Raw genomic sequence first — 15772 nt, forward strand, 5'->3', positions numbered from 1 at the left:
TCGGATGTTCAAACTCTCTTTGAATCCTTACAAGAGTGTAATGACTGTCAGAAGTGGTGTTTTGCTAGGCCATGTGGTGTCTCAAGAGGGGATGTCTATAGATGTGAAAAAGATTGAGGTGATCCATTCAGCTCAGTCACCTACCAATCTTAAATAATTGAGCAGGTTTGTGGGTCAGGTCAAATGGCATAGCATGACATAAGATATTTGGCCAATGTTTGCATGCCTCTTACTCGCTTGACTAAAAAGCAGGTAGCTTATGTATGGTCTAAATGTCAAGAAAAATAATTTGAGATGCTCAAGAAGATGTTATCATTTGCTCCTACCTTGCTTTTGTTGATGCTTACAGGAAGTTTAGCAAGGTGGATGTTGTTTTTTGTACACCTGGAAAAGAGCATGCCACAGCTGATTGTTTGAGTCAGATTGAGACAAGAGAAGAACCTATAGGAGTTCAAGATGATTTACGAGATGCTGAATTATTTGAAGTGCAGAGTTCTATTTATGATTCTTGGTATGATCAAATGCTGATTTTCTTAACCGCCGATGGCATTATGCCCATTGAGTTTTCTACAAATCAGAGGAGGAAATTTTCTCTTACAAGAAGACTTTATTATTATTATTATTGAAGCCTTGTATCGGAAAGGAATTGATAAGCTAATTAGGAGATGTATACTTGATTTTGAGCAGTCAGCTATGTTGCAAGAAGCTCATTTTGGAGCAACAAGAGGTCATTTTTCAGGTAACATTACAGGTAAAAATATTTTATAGGCTGGTTTTTGGTGGCCCACTATCTTAAAGGATGCTCATTCCTATGCTAAGAGTTGTGTGGTATGTCAGCAATTTGGTCATCCTAATTGTAAGGATAGAATGTCTGATCATCATGTTTTACCATTGGAAACTTTTCAAAAGTGGGGTATGGATTTTGTGGGACCTGTGAAACCTACTACTATTAAAGGGTGCAATTATATCTTGGTTTCCATTGATTATTCTACTATATAAATGGGGGGAAGCAGTAGCTTCAAGAGACAATAAGGCTTAGAGTGTAGCTAAGTTCCCTTATCACAACATCATGACCAGGTTTGGATGTCCTATTGAATTGGTGAGTGATAGGGGGACACAAGAAGACTTTATTATTATTATTATTGGAGCCTTGTATCGGAAAGGAATTGATAAGCTGATTAGGAGATGTATACTTGATTTTGAGCAGTCAGCTATGTTGCAAGAAGCTCATTTTGGAGCAACAGGAGGTCATTTTTTAGGTAACATTACAGGTAAAAATATTTTATAGGCTATTTTTTGGTGGCCCACTATCTTAAAGGATGCTCATTCCTATGCTAAGAGTTGTGTGGTATGTCATCAATTTGGTCATCCTAATTGTAAGGATAGAATGACTTATCATCATATTTTACCATTGGAACCTTTTCAAAAGTGGGGTATGGATTTTGTGGGACCTGTGAAACCTACTACTATTAAAGGGTGCAAGTATATCTTGGTTTCCATTGATTATTCTACTATATAAGTGGGGGGAAGCAGTAGCTTCAAGAGACAATAAGGCTTAGAGTGTAGCTAAGTTCCCTTATCACAACATCATGACCAGGTTTGGATGTCCTATTGAATTGGTGAGTGATAGGGGGACACATTTTTTTATTCAAGTTATTTCTGAGCTCACCAAAACTCACATGATTATGCATAAGAAGTCTACAACCGATCATCCTTAGGCAAATGGACAAGCTAAGAGTACTAACAAGATACTCATTAAAATTTTGAAGAAGATTGTTCAGGAGAATAAGAAGGACTAGGATGAGAAGTTGGATTCTACTATGTGGTCTTTTAGAACAACTTTTAGGGTTACAACAAGTATGAATCCTTTCACATTGGTATATGGTATTGAAGATGTGGTTCCTATGGAGTTTTTGGTCCCTAGTCTGGTCCCTAGTCTTAGGGTCAGTATGGAGAAGATGACTCCTAAATTATCAGTTCAGCATATGAGTAAGTATCCGATGGAATTGGAGGAAGATAGGGTGGTCAGTTCTTACATCACATAGGTGATTCACAGAAGACGGAAATCTTGGGTGAGTATGAATGTGAAGTTTAAAGTTTTTTAGGTTGGAGATTGGGTAATGCTTTAAAATTTCAGATTGGGTCCTCATCCTAGTAGGTTGAATTTGAGATATAAAGGACGTTATTGGATTGTTTAGGATTTGGGTCAAGGTACATTTATTGTGGCTGATGCATTTGTAACTAAAGTGGACAAGCCTGTGAATGGTTTTAGGTTTAAAATAATTCAAGGGAAGCCACGTCATCTAGCTTGGCTTACATCTATTGTAGATAGTGATTTTTGTGAAGCTTTTGGGTTCTTGCATAATCCGATGGAGCAGGTGATTGTTGAGACTTTTTTTGAAAGTATTGGGTTTCCATTGGGGGTAATTTTTGGGTTACAGGAATTCAGAATTCTCCATAGATGTGAGAGTTATGATCTCAAAGATTTTGAATATTAGCTCAGTTTTTTGAAACTTATAGTTCAGAGGTTCTAGGTCGGATTTTGCTGGTTCTGACTTTGTTGGATCGAGAATTGCTGCATCGTACATCTTTTCATCGGATATTTTAAATGTGTATATTTGAAATATGGCCTTGAGCTGCGTGCATATTATTCTTGAATAAGCACTATTATGAAAGTGAGCAAAGGGTCACTCACCTCACTCACTTGGAAGCACATGTGTGTTTGTGTGAGTAATCGCATCAACATGTCCTACATGTATATCCCGCACGCCTTCAAAATATATTTTCCCTCCACACCTTCCACAATGCCGAAAGCCAAGACAGTTCCAGCCATGAAGCCTCCACCTAATGATGATCAAGGGGAATCCTTGAAACTTTGATCAAGAAGAAGGGGAGTCACTATGAGGGTCAACATCTCAGACCCTGAGGGTGAGGTCAAGGTATTGCCTGAGGAAGATGCAGCTCCATTGTCTTCAAACAAGATGCTTCAGAGCTTGATGGAACACTTTACAGATTTCAAGGTGGAGATAAATTGTCAGGATGACAAAAATGTGAAATGGTTAAAGACTTGTATGATTTTTCTATCTTTCCTTGGGTTGAATGGAAGGCCAACATATATGCAAAAACATAGATGGAGTTATTGAGAAAAACAAGAGGAGTAATTTCTAAAAAACTCACTTTATGCCATGAGAGGTAATTGCTGCAGTCTTTCAATTGCCTCTTACATTTGTTATTGTAATACCTAAATTCTCAGATGATGCTTTGAAGAGAGATTTTGGTCCCAGAGAAGGAGGGAGGAAATATTATATGCTTAAGAATGTTGACTACAATAGAAGGAAGTAGCTTAAATGGTTTTTGGTAAGACTATGTTTTCTGGCAAAGTATGATCACATGTCCAAGGATAATTTTATACCTCTAAGCTTTGCTGAAAATGGAGGAAAAGTGAGCTGGGCCCATTAGGTCTATGACAGGATTCATGCTGAGATTTTTTATCTTGACAAGAGGAAGACTCAGTCTAACAACAGGTTATCTGCATTCTTTTCTTTTGACTTGAAGGTCGATGGAGGTGAAGTTCCTATGCTTAACATTACTCCAATCATTGAGTCAAATCTGGTGTATGATTAGGGGAAAAATATGAGAAATCAAATGTGTTTTATAGGCAATTCAAAAAAATTAAAGACTTTTCAGGATCAGGTGTCATCTGGTTACTCTGAACAAGAGGAAAAGGAGGTTTTTGTTAGTCCTAAGTATAGGCCAATATTGGGAGATTTACCAACATTCACACATATGTTAGTTGTGGATACACAGACCCCTGTTAAACTGATTGGAAAAACTTTCACTATGCCTAAGAAAAGGAAGTTGGATGTTACTGTTCATGATGGAGCTAAATCCTTAGATTTTCTTGGAGTTGGGTCAACCACTTCAAGTAAACATGAAGCTGGTATTTTTTATGCATATACAACTGTGAAAATGCTACAGGCTTTGAGGGCTTTGTCAGTCACCAGAAGCATCAAATGGAGGTGAAAATACAGAGTGTAGCTAGTTCAGGAGTATCTAAAGTTTTGTTGCGGGAGTAGACAGATTTAGCAAATGTTTTGAACTTGGAATTGGAGGAGGTGAAAATGAAACATCATAAAGATTTGCAGAACCAATTACTACTGCATTAGAATGAAGTAGCAAAGGTAAAGATATCCTTCGGTATGTTTCAGAAGTGTACCAGGGATTAATAAGCAAGGGTAAATTTAGAATTGGATCAAATAGTTGCTAGAAATACATAACTGCAAAGGTTAAAAATGAGATGTTTCAACAGAGATTGTTCTTGAAACCTTTGGAGGAGTTGGAAAAACAAGTATTAGCCCATGAGGAAATAAGTGTGAATTGAGTTCTTATGGATGACGGAGATATGAATGTTGTAAGACAACAACTAGTAGAAGGAATGCAGGATGTATGGAAGGCTATGAGAGTCTTTTGTAGTCAAACATCCCTATGAAGTTCTAAAAGCTGGTTTTGTGAGTGCTTATGAAGCTGATATGCTGCAGGAAGTAGAGCAATTGAAGAAAGAAAGAGACCTTTATTTAAATCAGTTGCTGTAGGAATACAGAGCAAAGGAGTTGTAGAGGCATGAAGCACATTTACCAAAGTCAGGTTTTGAGCAGGGATAACTGGTTGATGAATCTGTACAGACTTCAGAGATAGAAGCTAAAGTTCAAAAGTCAAATGTTGTTGAGGATTCAGTGTAGATTGCACCTGAGCCGATGTTTGAAGCTCTTCAGGATGCTAAAGTACAAAATATGACTGATGTTTTGGATGATAATGTTGTGTTGGAGCCCGTATCAAAAATACAGTCTGAAAATATTGCATTAGGAAGAGAATGGGGTCTAGGAGGGCCTCTTTATTTGTCAGTTTAAGGAAGTCAAACCGTTAGTATTAAGAAAGTAATCAAAGGACAACCTTTGAATTCAAACAGGCAAAATGGCTAGTTTATTTGAATTCAAATTTTTTTTCCAAAATGGAATTTAAAATCTAGCGAGTAAAACTATATCATATATCATATCTATGGAAAGAGCTTGACGCATAGATTGAAGATCTATTATCTCCACTCAAATCAGAGATCATGTATGGGAGTTATGGAAGGCCAAAAAAAAAAAAGTTGTCCATCTCCTGTCTGGGGGGAAAAGTGCATCCTTTGACCACTCTTACAATCTCTTACACACCCACAATTCTTGCACACATGGCATATACCTACTCTTCAAAATTTTAATCACCTCCATAAGCTCATGGCAAATGAAGAGGCCCTCCTAGACCCCATCCTCTTCCCAATGGTGGACCCAGATTCTATAGTCTAGGGTGGCACAATATCAGTTTATTTTTGTATATCTCTTTCTGATCAAGGGATACGTGGATCCTAGTCGGATTTCTCAAAACTCCACCACCAAGATGTGCCCTATGTTGAGAGGTACACTAGTATGTCAATTATTTGATCAATCGGATATTGGTATGTTGGTCAGCTGGATATCCTTTTGTTGGATTGTAGTGGGTCGGACTATGGAATATGGTCAACCAGATTGTGATAAATTGGATATTTATAGCTGGTTTATATTCCAAGGCTTGAGTTGTTATAACCACATTTCGGTGGAGCACTTCTACCCCAGTCTTTGGGTTACCTTGAGGTGATTCCAGTAGAGTTTGGGCAGTTCGGCTCATTTTTTGACACAACTCCAATTTTGTTTCTCCAATTTTGTGTAGGGGATAAGTTATTCATTTGTGTTCTTGATTCTGGCTCCTGTGAAGTCGTGCTTCTTAGTCTTTCATAAGTGCGTCGAGGGGTTCGTTCACTTTCTCAACTAGCATTGATCCTCCTAAGCTTGCGCTCCCCTAATTCTTTATCTCCCTAGGTTCTCTGGTTTCTAGAATTCCTATTTCTTGATTATTTTGACTCTCCAATCTCTCTAATTTGTCCTTGATTCTTTTTAACTATTCTGTTGGGGTCATCTTCTCACGTTCCTTCTTCATGTTCTTCATACGTGATTTCCTAGCCTTCACGTGCTTTGTTGACTTTTCCTCTTGAGACTAGGTATATTTGTTTGGAATACTTTGATCAATGATTCTTCTCTTGCCCTCTATGCTTGCACTCTTGTGACAACCTGTATGGGTATCACTTTTCTGTTTTTTGACCCACTACAAGATGGAACAACCCCTGGTATGTTCAATGCTACCTTTGCTCCCTTGTAAGGATTCTTTAGGCAATTGGGAATCAGATGAGTGACTCCACACTCATTGTACTATGCATCTACTATGATTATCTCCTCATGGAGACAATCTCTTAACCAGTGGACCCCACCACACTTGTAGCAAAGTCCTTTTGGTTGTTGAAGTCCTCCTCGCTGATAATCAAGCCTTGGTCCCGCTAACCCTCCATGAGTTGTAGCAAAGTCCTTTTGGTTGTTGAAGTCCTCCTCGCTGATAAGCAAGCCTTGGTCCCGCTAACCCTCCATGAGTGATGAACATCAACGTTCTCTCATCTAAATTATATATACTTTCACCTGCCGCATGTGTTGCAGTTGGTGTTCTAGTAATTCCACTCATGCTCTATGGTTCCGGTGCTCTCATCTCTTTGGGTGGACAATATACTTGGCTCATCAAATATCCACTCAGATCTTCATAATACACAGGCAAGGGTACTAATGCTTGTTCCTCTCGTTCCTCTATGGTAGGTGTATACCTTACACCCACTAGTCTCGCTCTTGGCAGGCATGGTTGCTTTCCTAACACTAGTTGTGGCCGCACAACCCCTACATGTCCGAGCAAGTTCATTGTTGTATACCTAAGCATTGGTGGTACTTGATAGGTGCTACTTGGGCTGGAGGGACATACTGTCTCTCTCTCTCACACACATATCCCTTGTTAATGTAACACTCCTCCGTTGCTTGATTGGTCCATTTTTGCTCAACACCACACCATTTTGCTTTCTTAGCCTGTGGCTTTGCAAATGGGATTATTCTTTTGGGCACTTTTACAATGAGTTGTTCCTAACTCCCAACTGCTTCACTCTTTTGTACAAACTTTGCAGACCTAGTTCCACTAAGCTGTGATGATGAATCATCATCTAAGTCCTTGTAGCCACCTTCCTTGTAGACTGCACAATTGCCTACTAAGTATAGAGCTTCCTTGGTCAACTCACTCTCTCTATCTATCTATCTACTTGTCCATGTTTTCTACTCCATTCATTCAATATTAAGTTTAAATGTTCGTGTGTTTAATGCAGGTATGGATGATGAGGAGTTTCTTTCTTCTTTGTCACCCCAGTAGAGACAGTGGTACGTGGAGTGTCATCGCTCTGGCGCACCATCGTGCGTTCCTACTCCATCCACATCTCCCTCTATTTCGGAGTCCTCAGCGCGCTCCGAAGCTTCGGTGTCGACGAGACGATCTTCACACTCGTCTAGGCGTTGATGCTCTAGTGGTGGCGGTGGCAGTGGCGGTTGTTGTGGGGGTGCCGCCACCGATGCTTCGACACCGCCTCATGTTCGACGAGGCTCTTTACCCTCCCCTTCCTTGCCCGTCCCAACACCAGCCACGGCATCGCCATCGACACCAGGTTTTGCACGGCTGACTGTCGTTCCTAGGAGCTACACACCACTAGCTACTCCACCAGGAGTCACTCTAGTGGACACTCCTCGCTTCGGGGCTCAGACTCCAGTGGAGACGCCTGACATCCGTACCCCCGTTGACAGGCCGCTAGAGACCCCTGCCGGGACACCCAGGTTCACGCATCAACGACGAGAGGGCTTGCCTTACTCCATCGACTTCAGTGGTGACATCATCTTGGATGATGAAATCAAGAAGGTGATTTCACACATGCGCGGTCTTTGCTCTCAGGTGTTTAGACACTACATACTAAACACCTGGAGTGAAGTACTGAATGATTTTAAAGACAAAGTCATCAGCATGCTTCATGATGAGTTTCCCGTTCCAACACGGGAGGGCCGCTTCAATGAAGACGTGATGAACGTTTGAATGCGAATACTGCAAGCACAAGCGTTCCGAAGTGCAAAAAGCGATCAAGCATGGGTGGAACATACCAGATTGGTTGGCCCAGAAGATTGGAAGAATGCGAAGAAAGCAGCGCACGAGAATACCGACAAGTGGAAGCAACAAAAGGAGGCAGCCATAGCGGGAGTAGAGGCAGGGAGCTCGTACCACTTGGGGAGCAGCGGGTGGGTATCATTTGAGACCAATTTTGTAAGTGTTTTCGCATTGCTCTCTATGTTTGATAGTTTAGGGTTTAGGGGTTTTTAAATTCTAACATAATGGATTCTTTGTATGTTTTGAAAGTGGTCGTTTACAGGACGTGATCCCACACCGTACAAGCGTGAGTACGCAGGGGCAGGAAGGGCTTAAACGCATTTATAGACATTCGAAGTTCTCGCGGCGGCATGGTTAGTATTAGGGTTTATTATTTTCTATTTGTTGTATTGTTTTATAAACGTCGCTATATGTTTATACTTACAAAAAGCTATCTTATTGTTTTTTTTTGCAGAATCCGATAGATACGCCGCTTGGACGCGATGAGACGTCTGATTAGATGACGTCAGTTTAGCCATAGCTAGATAGCATTAGTATCTTTTTGTCATAGCTTATGTATCATGAGACAACTTTTATACGTCTTTTTGAAAACCATGTATATTTTTTAAATAATGACAATGGTTTGTAACTATTACATTTGCAAAGTTTAACAATCAAGTGATTTTGCCTATGTGTACAATTTTCATTGATTTACTTTCATCAATTCACGCTCGTCACTTTGTATTTTTATTTGTCAAACAATTCGTACTATGGATGATGGAGTTAATGGTTATATTGTCTTGTGGGTGACTATTTTGGGTCTATATCTACCGTTGCACTTTTTTTCAAAGGTGAAGAATATGTATGAAACATTCAATATGGTTGATGGGTGTGCCCTGCCACCAAAAACTTTTCCTCTCGGGCGTCGTTATATAAGGCTCTGCAGCGTCGCTATAGATGGCTCTGCAACATTGCTATAATCGTCGCTATATAGCGACGTTTATAGCGATGTTTATAGTGACGCATATAGCGACTGGCATAGCGACGCTTATAGCGACGTCCCCGTATCGACGCTGGTAGCGACGCTCTTAGCTACGTCAAGGGTTATAAAAACCCAGTGTATTTTCGTCGCTAAAAGCGTCACAAGAGCACACAACCTCTTGTAGTGTCTAGAGTTTTTTGGGACTGCAATTCTAAGCCGCCAAAATGGACAAAAAACATCTACCACTTCACTCCAAGACGGTGTTCCAAACTTTGTTATGGCATAACTTGTCGTCTAGGATTCCGATTGTAGACCTGTCACTTCCCATCAACTCCACATGCAAAGTATTACCCTTAAAAACCTTGGGCTCAAAAAACTCCAGATGGCATGCTTATCAATATGATCAGATGGGCACACAACTACCCTCCTTGAAAATTTTGTCTGCCCATAACTTGCCCATCTAGGACCAATTTCCAATCTTAAAGGACCAATGTGGCCCACAACTCAAGTACTTCATATTTATTTGTTGACATCATCCTTGGACATCTGCTTATGTATACCCTATCCATGAGGGATCTTTAAGACCTTCCAACTTCATATTGCCATATATTTCACACCGAGGCCTCGTTTCAAGCCGTCTGGACCATCTTCTACAGCACATTTGCCACACTTCAGACACCTTGCTCACTACCCGAAGTGGCACATTCTAGAGCACCTTTGGCAAAAAAAAAAAAGCAATGCGCATGCATTTCAGCTGTCACCGTCTTGCCCAGGTCTCTCACACTAGCTTTAGCCCTTTACCATGCACATGTCAACATACACAACACTCCATATCACACTTCCCAGCACATACCAACTTTGGTTGTACCATCATTTCCCACCCCCTAGTTGAAAATTTATGTTCAACCACACACATATTTATTGCACCTAAAACATTGCAACACCAAACTGGAAACCAAAAGCACTCTCAAACCACAACCATACGTACAAAAGCTATCTTTTTTCACCCGCCACACCTGCTCAAGAGGGTTTTCCAACCCCCTGCATTACAACATGGTTACCACCTGGGTCAAACATGTGACATTGGTCACCTCCATTCACCTACAATGGTCTCCCATAGTGCTGCATCCCATAATGTAGCCAACCATCCACATAGTCCATATCTCCACCCATCCACTTCCAAAAAACTACCACCAAACACACTACCACTTTCCGAGTGCAAATTATCATTCACATTAAACATACCATGCCCTTCCTCCCAACCATGTAAAGCAAGATTCTCTTCAAGAAAATCCTGCACCTGGTCAACATCCCACTTCACAGTTGCACTTATGAGCATACCTTTTAACCAGCACACACAAACCTCCTTTAAAATCTTGGCCCCAACCTGGGAATCTCCACCGCCTATCATAGAGCGCACTTGTAACACTCGAAGCTCCATCTTTGCCCCCTTGCTCTCCTCTTTCCTCAAGAACTTCCATACCATCCAACTCATAGGGGTCTACCACCACCTCTTGCAGATCAGTACCTGCTTTTCAAGCTTCTCCTCATCTAGTGGCAGACAAAGCATAAAGCCACCTTTAACCTGAACCCTCTCTAAAGCCTTCTCAAAACATCCCTGTGATTCTTTATCCAGGTCGACCATAGGGCCATAAATTCCCCAAACAACCTCATCATCCAGGCATAACAAAGGAACTTGTATCGTGCAATCCATAGGTAAATGCATATTCTCTTCCCTTTGATGAGCATTCGATAGCTCTTGCATGCAATCTTCTTCAAAAATTTCTTCTTCCTTAGCCACAACAACTCTCTCCTTCTTGGGAAATCCATTTGCCTGGTGTACAATCAAAGCACCTTCCACAGCTACCTTAACAAGTATCGTCATCAGCATGGTGCCACACAGCAGCCTCACCTGCAAGTCTTCATTTCCAAGCTTCAGCAGTCTTACGTGCTCTTCATTCATAATAGCAACCACCACATCTTCATGCATATAACAAGGTAGCTTTACCGTATCAGCACCAAATCTTTAGATTCTGTCTCCCAGCTTGTATATGTATCCTCCTCGCTCGTTTCCCAAAAACTCAAACTTGTAGCCTCATCGTCTTCACCATAGGCCAATTCGCCATCATCATCATCATCCTCTAGCTGCTCCACAAAAGTTGGACCATCATCATGCCCACTTTCATCATCCAACCCTAAGCTCTTGGAACCTACAACCTGACCATGATCTGTTACCCTTTAATACAAGCACTTCACAAGAATAGGCTCCACCTCTTCAAGTTGCACTGGGCACTTAGCATCTGCTATTTCCTCTACACCCAGATCTTCTTTAACAAAAGGCTCATCTTTGCTGACAAGCTCCTCCACAATCGGCATGGACACCTCACAAACAGGTAATTCCAAAGGAACATAACCGATCAAAGGCCTTAACCTAGCAAGCTATGCACTTCGTATACTTGGCATCATCCACGATTTGTCCATAGAACATTTTGTTTCCACTATAGGCGTATAATCTATAGGCTTTAACAAGACTAGCTCCAACTTTCTCTTCACTTTCCTGCTTTTCCTCATGGCAAGACCGATTGCCTTGTTAAAGCTTCCCCGCTCTTCGTAACCGACCTTCTCTCAAACATACGAGTGCAAACAAGCTAGGAACTTCTCCCGCTTGAAGAATTATGCATTGGCTACTTGGGTGACAGTCACTAGATCTCTCCACCATGCTTCAAAGCTACCCATGAAAACGTCAAAATTTTCACCTATATCATATCATAGGCTTTTAATCCTTGCATTTGCTTCACTAGGGGATGCCACTTTGCGAACACTATGTAGAAACTTCCTCAAAGACCAACCCAATCCTACCTATCTACAACTTTCAAACCATCAAGCCAAGCTTTCGCTTTACCTCGCAGCACCAACGACACTATCTCTAAATTTTCTTGATTACTACACATTTGCAATGACAACATAAATAACTCAAAATTTTTCCAGCCACTCGTTTGCATCTTCATCGCCATTGAATATCTAGACAGTACTTTGCCACATTTTTGCTTACAAATGGAGCACCAGGGACCAATCAGAGTGCTCCTTTGTGGGGGCACCAAAAGTTAAATAGGAGGAAGGGGGTACACACCCAAAACTCAAACAATCTGTCTCTCTACATCTCAGGGTAAATAGAGCACCCGCACCCCAATCCATTGAGATTCACCTTCAAAACCTCCTTCCTCCTAGCAGACCATTGCCTGCACACCTCTTGACTCAATCACATTATGTCGGATTGCGATCAATCACACACACACCACATGACACATTTCATAACTTCCCATGTACACAAAGATCCTCTTTTCTCTCTCTTTGCTGCAAGACACCACCGGTTGGATGGGGGCACACTTGCCTACACACACCCAACATTGCAGACACAAGCACAAGAGCAATAGAAGAGATGTGGGAAAGGGGAAATGACACGAAAGTACGGGAAATCCTTGCTTTCCTTTGCTCAACACAACTTAATACAAACAGCCTCATCGGCACAACCTCGACAGGCACAGAAAATTGATCACGGTCACCCTCGTTGTGTCGTTTCCGGGGATGGAACTTTCTTCCTCCTGCCTTCATTGTTGAAGCATGCTCACACGCGAGCTCTTTCCTCTCTCGACCTCTCGTCGCCCGAAAACAGTCCTTGCAAGAGCCTTGTCTTAAGCTTGCTTCACCCTTGATAGTGCAAAAGAAGAAGACGATGAAGAAGCTCCCTTCATCACTTCAAAAAAAACCCTCCTCCCTTTACCGAGCCCCAAGAAGAAGCCAAATTTTTGAACTCTTGCCTTGGTCCCTCGCTCGCAAAAAACCCCCTCTCTTCTTCTTGTTTTTCTATTTTCTTCCTCCTCTCCCTTCCTTGTCTTCTTCCTCCTTTGCCTTCTTCTTCTTTCTTTCTCTTCGATAGCACCACTTCCCTTTCTCCCCTTTTCCATTTCTTTTTTCCCCTTTTAGAAACCTTTTGTTTTCCTCCTTTTTACACTCAAGGGGCAATGACAGCGCCATCGTCGCTCCCTTTTGAGCCTTTTGCCTTTAAAATAACTCGAGGAGGAGGGCTCCATACCCCTCGTGCAAGCATACTAGCATGATTGTCTTCCAATCATCACTTTGCCCGCCTCAGTGGGCCACCCAAAACCGGCCTATGGCCGTGTATCTTCGCCACCGGCACAACATCGCAGCGCGTCCGCAATTGTCCAATAGCTTGCGGAGCTCCAAGGGAGAGCTCCCCTTTGTGATGACCATAAAATGTCGTCGCTTAGTACATATACTCCCAAGTTTTGGCCTCCTTTTGTGCATATGGGACATTTGAGAGTGCCACATGGCACTGTTAGGGCTTCCAAGCTTCCCAAACCTCCAAAATGTTCACCAAAAACCCCTTTGAGGAACAATCCTTCCCCCAAACTTCAACCACTTGCAGTTTGGCACCCAGTGATTGAAACACTCAGCCACAAAGTTTTGGTAAAAATAGTCGTTGTCAACTTTGACTTGTGTTTACCTTGCCACATCCAAAGTTTCCCGGGCTTGCAATTTCAAGCCACCAAAATGGGAAAAAAACATATGGCACTTCACTCCGAACCCGTGCCCCAAACTTTGTCCTGCCATAACTTGTCATCTAGGATTCTGATTGATGACCTGTCACTTTCCATCAACTCCACATGCAAAGTACTGAGCCTTAATGGGGCTCAAAAACCTCCACATGGCACGCTTACCAATATGATCATGTGGGCACAAAACTGGCCCCCTTGAAAATTTCATCGACCCATAACTGGCCCATCTGGGTTCCGCCCGCAACTCACATTTATTTGCTGACATCAGTCCTCACCATCTACTCATGTATGCCCTATCCATTGGGGATCACTAAGACCTTCCAACTTCATACTCTCATACACCAGGACTCATTCTGAGCCGTCTGGACCAGCTTCTAGAGCATCTCAAGAGCTACATTCTAGGGCACATTTCCCACACTTCAGACACCTTGGCTCACCACCCTGAGTGGCCCCTTCTAAAGAACCTTTGGCCTAAAAAAATAGCACTGCGCATGCATTTCATCTATCACCGTCTTGCCTAGGTCTCTCACACTAGCTTTAGCCCTTTACCATGCACAGGTCAGCATACACAACACTACATAGCACATTTCCTAGCATGGACCAACTTTCATTGCACCACCATCATGGTTTCAATGACATATAGCAATCACTAAACGGATGCACGGTTGGAGAGAAAACTCACCTCGAATCTCATGAAAGAGCGCAAAGAGACAAAAACCGTGCAAGCTTGGCATTGAAGTGTAGCTGTCACCGTTGCTAATACAATGGTGACATCACCTTTGCAATGTAGCCACCACATAGCACGTAGGAAGAAGAAAAAGACCTCACTCTCTCTCAACACATAACATGAAATCACTATACTTAGTGGATTCATTCAAAACTTGTAGTAGATTTACAAACATTAGCTTTTATACCTAACCCTTGGAGGTTCGAACTCACAACATTACCTCCTAACATGTACTATGGGGTTAGGGATTCCGCATTCTTACTAAATTACAATTTGAAAACTCAATCAGGTCTCGAAATAATTACAATGATTTTGTCAAAATAAGTATTTAAAAAATTGGGATCCTCCAATGTGTTAGCCGTAGCCATCAACGGTATGGTTGAACAAGATCTGATACATAGAAACAAGTTGAACTGAAGCTATGGAACAATGAGATCAGTACAATGTCCAAAGTGAATTGTGATGAGAAAATTCAAAACAATAAAAGGTTGGTCTACAAAACATTTGAATGTTGAGCATTAAAATTTGGAACATAGCCAATTTTGAATAGGACTTGCATATATGTTTATGATTTCTGAACGAGTGTCTGCTAGAGATTTAAATTGGGAAAATAAGGCATATTAGATCTTAGTAGATCATCTCTAAGAGATTAACATGTTTTAGCAATTGATGGCAATGTGGAATTTTGAATTGCTATAAGTTTTCATAATTTAAGCTTGCTATTTGAACTCTTCAATTATCACCATAGCATGATCAAGGCTATCACAATTCAATGTCATTCTCTTAGATCATGATTCGTCCACCACCAAAGCATTCATAAGCCTATTGAGAGGAAGATAAAGGGTGAGTCATCACTTTTAAGAACAATTTTTTCCTTGGTATGACAATTCATGCTCCAAAGACATAGATCTCCTACATTCTTCCAATTTCCTTCTTGCAATCACATTTAGCCTTAAACTTTGTAAAATTTGATTCATTTTGGTCCCACCCACCAAGTTACAAGTATATCTCCCATTTTGTAAGTGTTAGCAGCAAGCTAACCCATGTAACATTTTTCGAGAGCTTTTATTGTAAAAACACTTATTATTTTGATAAATCGAGAATATTGTAACTCCTATTTTCCAAGTGGATGTTGTAATTGATGAGCCGGGGGCTATAACCTTCCAGATTGTATCAATCTATTGCTAGTTAGAGCTTCCAAATTGATGGATAAGTCGTTGAGAGTCGACGTATTCGACCATCTCTTCAGGTAATCCCACACAAAATTGTTGCTTTTGCTCAACGAAGTCCATCTTTTGGAAGACAGTAGCCTTGAGATGTAAATCCCAAAACTTGTGTACATATTTGTGGATAGACTCATGAGAGAGAAGCTTCAAACTACGCCATTTGGTGAGCACTTTGTCCTTTGCATCGCTTGCAAGG

Source organism: Adiantum capillus-veneris, chromosome 3, assembly GCF_014529385.1.
Source record: "Adiantum capillus-veneris isolate H3 chromosome 3, ASM1452938v2, whole genome shotgun sequence".
In the NCBI taxonomy this organism is placed as follows: domain Eukaryota; kingdom Viridiplantae; phylum Streptophyta; class Polypodiopsida; order Polypodiales; family Pteridaceae; genus Adiantum; species Adiantum capillus-veneris.